Genomic DNA, 8,856 nt, shown 5'->3' with positions numbered 1-8,856 from the left:
CCTGAATTATGAGTTTATATTGCAATTCTGGCTTTATTGCTCACAATTGCTAGGTTATATCCTCCATTTCTGAGAAAGAAAGCCTGAATTATGAGTTTATATTGCAATTCTGGCTTTATTTCTCACAATTGTGGGTATATACGATGCATTTCTGAGAAAGAAAGCCTGAATTGTGAGTTTATATTGCAATTCTGGCTTTATTTCTCACAATTGTGAGTTTAAGTTATCCATTTTTGAGAAAGAAAGCTTGAATTGTGAGTTTATATTGCAATTCTGGCGTTATTTCTCACAATTGTGAGTATATATCATCCATTTTTGAGAAAGAAAGCCGGAAATATGAGTTTAAATTGCAATTCTGGCTTTATTGCTCACAATTGTGAGTATATATCATCCATTTCTGAGAAAGAAAGCCTGAATTGTGAGTTTATATTGCAATTCTGGCTTTATTTCTCACAATTGTGAGAATATATCATCCATTTTTGAGAAAGAAAGCCTGAATTATGAGTTTATATTGCAATTCTGGCTTTATTTCTCACAATTGTGAGTTTATGTTATCCATTTTTGAGAAAGAAAGCCTGAATTATGAGTTTATATTGCAATTCTGGCTTTATTGCTCACAATTGCTAGGTTATATCATCCATTTCTGAGAAAGAAAGCCTGAATTATGAGTTTATATTGCAATTCTGTCTTTATTTCTCACAATAGTGAGTATATATCATCCATTTCTGAAAAAGAAAGCCTGAATTATGAGTTTATATTGCAATTCTGGCTTTATTTCTCACAATTGTGAGTTTATGTTATCCATTTTTGAGAAAGAAAGCCTGAATTATGAGTTTATATTGCAATTCTGGCTTTATTGCTCACAATTGCTAGGTTATATCACCAATTTCTTAGAAAGAAAGCCTGAATTATGAGTTTATATTGCAATTCTGGCTTTATTTCTCACAATTGTGAGTATATATCATCCATTTTTGAGAAAGAAAGCCTGAATTGTGAGTTTATATTGCAATTCTGGCTTTATTTCTCACAATTGTGAGTTTAAGTTATCCATTATTGAGAAAGAAAGCCTGAATTATGAGTTTATATTGCAATTCTGGCTTTATTTCTCACAATTGTGAGTATATATATCACCCATTTCTGAGAAAGAAAGCCTGAATTATAAAAATTATATTGCAATTCTGGCTTTATTTCTGACAATTGTGAGTATATATAATACATTTCTGAGAAAGAAAGCCTGAATTATGAGTTTATATTGCAATTCTGGCTTTATTTCTCACAATTGTAAGTTTATGTTATCCATTTCTGAGAAAGAAAGGCTGAATTATGAGTTTATATTGCAATTCTGGCTTTATTTCTCACAATTGTCAGTTTAAGTTATCCATTTTTGAGAAAGGAAGCCTGAATTGTGAGTTTATATTGCAATTCTGGCTTTATTTCTCACGATTGTGAGTTTAAGTTATCCATTTTTGAGAAAGAAAGCCTGAATTGTGAGTTTATATTGCAATTCTGGCTTTATTTCTCACAATTGTGAGTATATATCATCCATTTCTGAGAAAGAAAGCCTGAATTATGAGTTTATTTTGCAATTCTGGCTTAATTTCTCACAATTGTGAGTATATATCACCCATTTCTGAGAAAGAAAGCCTGAATTATAAAAAATTATATTGCAAATCTGGCTTTATTTCTCACAATAGTGAGTTTATGTAATCCATTTTTGAGAAAGAAAGCCTGAATTATGAGTTTATATTGCAATTCTGGCTTTATTTCTCACAATTGCTAGGTTATATCCTCCATTTCTGAGAAAGAAAGCCTGAATTATGAGTTTATATTGCAATTCTGGCTTTATTTCTCACAATTGTGGGTATATATGATGCATTTCTGAGAAAGAAAGCCTGAATTGTGAGTTTATATTGCAATTCTGGCTTTATTTCTCACAATTGTGAGTTTAAGTTATCCATTTTTGAGAAAGAAAGCTTGAATTGTGAGTTTATATTGCAATTCTGGCTTTATTTCTCACAATTGTGAGTATATATCATCCATTTTTGAGAAAGAAAGCCGGAAATATGAGTTTAAATTGCAATTCTGGCTTTATTGCTCACAATTGTGAGTATATATCATCCATTTCTGAGAAAGAAAGCCTGAATTGTGAGTTTATATTGCAATTCTGGCTTTATTTCTCACAATTGTGAGAATATATCATCCATTTTTGAGAAAGAAAGCCTGAATTATGAGTTTATATTGCAATTCTGGCTTTATTTCTCACAATTGTGAGTTTATGTTATCCATTTTTGAGAAAGAAAGCCTGAATTATGAGTTTATATTGCAATTCTGGCTTTATTGCTCACAATTGCTAGGTTATATCATCCATTTCTGAGAAAGAAAGCCTGAATTATGAGTTTATATTGCAATTCTGTCTTTATTTCTCACAATAGTGAGTATATATCATCCATTTCTGAGAAAGAAAGCCTGAATTATGAGTTTATATTGCAATTCTGGCTTTATTTCTCACAATTGTGAGTTTATGTTATCCATTTTTGAGAAAGAAAGCCTGAATTATGAGTTTATATTGCAATTCTGGCTTTATTGCTCACAATTGCTAGGTTATATCACCAATTTCTTAGAAAGAAAGCCTGAATTATGAGTTTATATTGCAATTCTGGCTTTATTTCTCACAATTGTGAGTATATATCATCCATTTCTGAGAAAGAAAGCCTGAATTATGAGTTTATATTGCAATGCTGGCTTTATTTCTCACAATTGTGAGTATATATCACAGATTTCTAAGAAAGAAAGCCTGAATTATGAGTTTATATTGCAATTCTGGCTTTATTTCTCACAATTGTGAGTTTATGTTATCCATTTTTGAAAAAGAAAGCCTGAATTATGAGTTTATATTGCAATTCTGGCTTTATTGCTCACAATTGCTAGGTTATATCACCAATTTCTGAGAAAGAAAGCCTGAATTATGAGTTCATATTGCAATTCTGGCTTTATTTCTCACAATTGTGAGTATATATCATCCATTTCTGAGAAAGAAAGCCTGAATTATGAGTTTATATTGCAATGCTGGCTTTATTTCTCACAATTGTGAGTATATATCACCGATTTCTAAGAAAGAAAGCCTGAATTATGAGTTTATATTGCAATTCTGGCTTTATTTCTCACAATTGTGAGTTTACGTTATATTATTTTTGAGAAAGAAAGCCTGAATTATGAGTTTATATTGCAATTCTGGCTTTATTTCTCACAATTGTGAGTTTAAGTTATCCATTTTTTAGAAAGAAAGCCTGAATTATTAGTTTATATTGCAATTCTGGCTTTATTTCTCACAATTGTGAGTTTAAGTTATCCATTTTTGAGAAAGAAAGCCTGAATTATGAGTTTATATTGCAATTCTGGCTTTATTTCTGACAATTGTGAGTATATATAATACATTTCTGAGAAAGAAAGCCTGAATTATGAGTTTATATTGCAATTCTGGCTTTATTTCTCACAATTGTGAGTTTATGTTATCCATTTTTGAGAAAGAAAGCCTGAATTATGAGTTTATATTGCAATTCTGGCTTTATTTCTCACAATACTGAGTATATATATATCACCCATTTCTGAGAAAGAAAGCCTGAATTATAAAAATTATATTGCAATTCTGGCTTTATTTCTCACAATAGTGAGTTTATGTTATCCATTTTTGAGAAAGAAAGCCTGAATTATGAGTTTATAATGCAATTCTGGCTTCATTTCTCACAATTGTGAGTTTAAGTTATCCATTTTTGAGAAAGAAAGCCTGAATTGTGAGTTTATATTGCAATTCTGGCTTTATTTCTCACAATTGTGAGTTTAAGTTATCCATTATTGAGAAAGAAAGCCTGAATTATGAGTTTATATTGCAATTCTGGCTTTATTTCTCACAATTGTGAGTATATATATATCACCCATTTCTGAGAAAGAAAGCCTGAATTATAAAAATTATATTGCAATTCTGGCTTTATTTCTGACAATTGTGAGTATATATAATACATTTCTGAGAAAGAAAGCCTGAATTATGAGTTTATATTGCAATTCTGGCTTTATTTCTCACAATTGTAAGTTTATGTTATCCATTTCTGAGAAAGAAAGGCTGAATTATGAGTTTATATTGCAATTCTGGCTTTATTTCTCACAATTGTCAGTTTAAGTTATCCATTTTTGAGAAAGGAAGCCTGAATTGTGAGTTTATATTGCAATTCTGGCTTTATTTCTCATGATTGTGAGTTTAAGTTATCCATTTTTGAGAAAGAAAGCCTGAATTGTGAGTTTATATTGCAATTCTGGCTTTATTTCTCACAATTGTGAGTATATATCATCCATTTCTGAGAAAGAAAGCCTGAATTATGAGTTTATTTAGCAATTCTGGCTTAATTTCTCACAATTGTGAGTATATATCACCCATTTCTGAGAAAGAAAGCCTGAATTATAAAAAATTATATTGCAAATCTGGCTTTATTTCTCACAATAGTGAGTTTATGTTATCCATTTTTGAGAAAGAAAGCCTGAATTATGAGTTTATATTGCAATTCTGGCTTTATTTCTCACAATTGTGAGTTTATGTTATCCATTTTTGAGAAAGAAAGCCTGAATTATGAGTTTATATTGCAATTCTGGCTTTATTGCTCACAATTGCTAGGTTATATCCTCCATTTCTGAGAAAGAAAGCCTGAATTATGAGTTTATATTGCAATTCTGGCTTTATTTCTCACAATTGTGGGTATATATGATGCATTTCTGAGAAAGAAAGCCTGAATTGTGAGTTTATATTGCAATTCTGGCTTTATTTCTCACAATTGTGAGTTTAAGTTATCCATTTTTGAGAAAGAAAGCTTGAATTGTGAGTTTATATTGCAATTCTGGCTTTATTTCTCACAATTGTGAGTATATATCATCCATTTTTGAGAAAGAAAGCCGGAAATATGAGTTTAAATTGCAATTCTGGCTTTATTGCTCACAATTGTGAGAAAGAAAGCCTGAATTGTGAGTTTATATTGCAATTCTGGCTTTAAGGAAGGAAGAAAAGAAAGGAAGTGAGGTGAGGCCAAGTATGGTGACCCATACTAGGAATTTGTGCTCTGCATTTAACCCATCCAAGTGCACACACACAGTAGTGAACACACACACACCGTGAACACACACCCGGAGCAGTGGGCAGCCATTGCTGCGGCGCCCGGGGAGCAGTTGGGGGATCGGTGCCTTGCTCAAGGGACTCACCTCAGCCGTGGTATTGAGGGTGGAGAGAGTGCTGTACATTCACTCCCCCCACCTACAATCCCTGCCGGACCTGAGAATCGAACCTGCAACCTTTGGATTACAAGTCCAACTCTCTAACCATTAGGCCACGGCTTATTTCTCACAATTGTGAGAATATATCATCGATTTTTGAGAAAGAAAGCCTGAATTATGAGTTTATATTGCAATTCTGGCTTTATTTCTCACAATTGTGAGTTTATGTTATCCATTTTTGAGAAAGAAAGCCTGAATTATGAGTTTATATTGCAATTCTGGCTTTATTGCTCACAATTGCTAGGTTATATCATCCATTTCTGAGAAAGAAAGCCTGAATTATGAGTTTATATTGCAATTCTGTCTTTATTTCTCACAATAGTGAGTATATATCATCCATTTCTGAGAAAGAAAGCCTGAATTATGAGTTTATATTGCAATTCTGGCTTTATTTCTCACAATTGTGAGTTTATGTTATCCATTTTTGAGAAAGAAAGCCTGAATTATGAGTTTATATTGCAATTCTGGCTTTATTGCTCACAATTGCTAGGTTATATCACCAATTTCTTAGAAAGAAAGCCTGAATTATGAGTTTATATTGCAATTCTGGCTTTATTTCTCACAATTGTGAGTTTAAGTTATCCATTATTGAGAAAGAAAGCCTGAATTATGAGTTTATATTGCAATTCTGGCTTTATTTCTCACAATTGTGAGTATATATATCACCCATTTCTGAGAAAGAAAGCCTGAATTATAAAAATTATATTGCAATTCTGGCTTTATTTCTGACAATTGTGAGTATATATAATACATTTCTGAGAAAGAAAGCCTGAATTATGAGTTTATATTGCAATTCTGGCTTTATTTCTCACAATTGTAAGTTTATGTTATCCATTTCTGAGAAAGAAAGGCTGAATTATGAGTTTATATTGCAATTCTGGCTTTATTTCTCACAATTGTCAGTTTAAGTTATCCATTTTTGAGAAAGGAAGCCTGAATTGTGAGTTTATATTGCAATTCTGGCTTTATTTCTCACGATTGTGAGTTTAAGTTATCCATTTTTGAGAAAGAAAGCCTGAATTGTGAGTTTATATTGCAATTCTGGCTTTATTTCTCACAATTGTGAGTATATATCATCCATTTCTGAGAAAGAAAGCCTGAATTATGAGTTTATTTTGCAATTCTGGCTTAATTTCTCACAATTGTGAGTATATATCACCCATTTCTGAGAAAGAAAGCCTGAATTATAAAAAATTATATTGCAAATCTGGCTTTATTTCTCACAATAGTGAGTTTATGTTATCCATTTTTGAGAAAGAAAGCCTGAATTATGAGTTTATATTGCAATTCTGGCTTTATTTCTCATAATTGTGAGTTTATGTTATCCATTTTTGAGAAAGAAAGCCTGAATTATGAGTTTATATTGCAATTCTGGCTTTATTGCTCACAATTGCTAGGTTATATCCTCCATTTCTGAGAAAGAAAGCCTGAATTATGAGTTTATATTGCAATTCTGGCTTTATTTCTCACAATTGTGGGTATATACGATGCATTTCTGAGAAAGAAAGCCTGAATTGTGAGTTTATATTGCAATTCTGGCTTTATTTCTCACAATTGTGAGTTTAAGTTATCCATTTTTGAGAAAGAAAGCTTGAATTGTGAGTTTATATTGCAATTCTGGCTTTATTTCTCACAATTGTGAGTATATATCATCCATTTTTGAGAAAGAAAGCCGGAAATATGAGTTTAAATTGCAATTCTGGCTTTATTGCTCACAATTGTGAGTATATATCATCCATTTCTGAGAAAGAAAGCCTGAATTGTGAGTTTATATTGCAATTCTGGCTTTATTTCTCACAATTGTGAGAATATATCATCCATTTTTGAGAAAGAAAGCCTGAATTATGAGTTTATATTGCAATTCTGGCTTTATTTCTCACAATTGTGAGTTTATGTTATCCATTTTTGAGAAAGAAAGCCTGAATTATGAGTTTATATTGCAATTCTGGCTTTATTGCTCACAATTGCTAGGTTATATCATCCATTTCTGAGAAAGAAAGCCTGAATTATGAGTTTATATTGCAATTCTGTCTTTATTTCTCACAATAGTGAGTATATATCATCCATTTCTGAAAAAGAAAGCCTGAATTATGAGTTTATATTGCAATTCTGGCTTTATTTCTCACAATTGTGAGTTTATGTTATCCATTTTTGAGAAAGAAAGCCTGAATTATGAGTTTATATTGCAATTCTGGCTTTATTGCTCACAATTGCTAGGTTATATCACCAATTTCTTAGAAAGAAAGCCTGAATTATGAGTTTATATTGCAATTCTGGCTTTATTTCTCACAATTGTGAGTTTAAGTTATCCATTATTGAGAAAGAAAGCCTGAATTATGAGTTTATATTGCAATTCTGGCTTTATTTCTCACAATTGTGAGTATATATATCACCCATTTCTGAGAAAGAAAGCCTGAATTATAAAAATTATATTGCAATTCTGGCTTTATTTCTGACAATTGTGAGTATATATAATACATTTCTGAGAAAGAAAGCCTGAATTATGAGTTTATATTGCAATTCTGGCTTTATTTCTCACAATTGTAAGTTTATGTTATCCATTTCTGAGAAAGAAAGGCTGAATTATGAGTTTATATTGCAATTCTGGCTTTATTTCTCACAATTGTCAGTTTAAGTTATCCATTTTTGAGAAAGGAAGCCTGAATTGTGAGTTTATATTGCAATTCTGGCTTTATTTCTCACGATTGTGAGTTTAAGTTATCCATTTTTGAGAAAGAAAGCCTGAATTGTGAGTTTATATTGCAATTCTGGCTTTATTTCTCACAATTGTGAGTATATATCATCCATTTCTGAGAAAGAAAGCCTGAATTATGAGTTTATTTTGCAATTCTGGCTTAATTTCTCACAATTGTGAGTATATATCACCCATTTCTGAGAAAGAAAGCCTGAATTATAAAAAATTATATTGCAAATCTGGCTTTATTTCTCACAATAGTGAGTTTATGTAATCCATTTTTGAGAAAGAAAGCCTGAATTATGAGTTTATATTGCAATTCTGGCTTTATTTCTCACAATTGCTAGGTTATATCCTCCATTTCTGAGAAAGAAAGCCTGAATTATGAGTTTATATTGCAATTCTGGCTTTATTTCTCACAATTGTGGGTATATATGATGCATTTCTGAGAAAGAAAGCCTGAATTGTGAGTTTATATTGCAATTCTGGCTTTATTTCTCACAATTGTGAGTTTAAGTTATCCATTTTTGAGAAAGAAAGCTTGAATTGTGAGTTTATATTGCAATTCTGGCTTTATTTCTCACAATTGTGAGTATATATCATCCATTTTTGAGAAAGAAAGCCGGAAATATGAGTTTAAATTGCAATTCTGGCTTTATTGCTCACAATTGTGAGTATATATCATCCATTTCTGAGAAAGAAAGCCTGAATTGTGAGTTTATATTGCAATTCTGGCTTTATTTCTCACAATTGTGAGAATATATCATCCATTTTTGAGAAAGAAAGCCTGAATTATGAGTTTATATTGCAATTCTGGCTTTATTTCTCACAATTGTGAGTTTATGTTA

The sequence above is a fragment of the Garra rufa genome, unplaced genomic scaffold (genome assembly GCF_049309525.1).
Source record: "Garra rufa unplaced genomic scaffold, GarRuf1.0 hap1_unplaced_001, whole genome shotgun sequence".
In the NCBI taxonomy this organism is placed as follows: domain Eukaryota; kingdom Metazoa; phylum Chordata; class Actinopteri; order Cypriniformes; family Cyprinidae; genus Garra; species Garra rufa.
The sequence above is the reverse complement of the archived record's forward strand: the minus strand, read 5'-3'. Positions refer to the sequence as shown.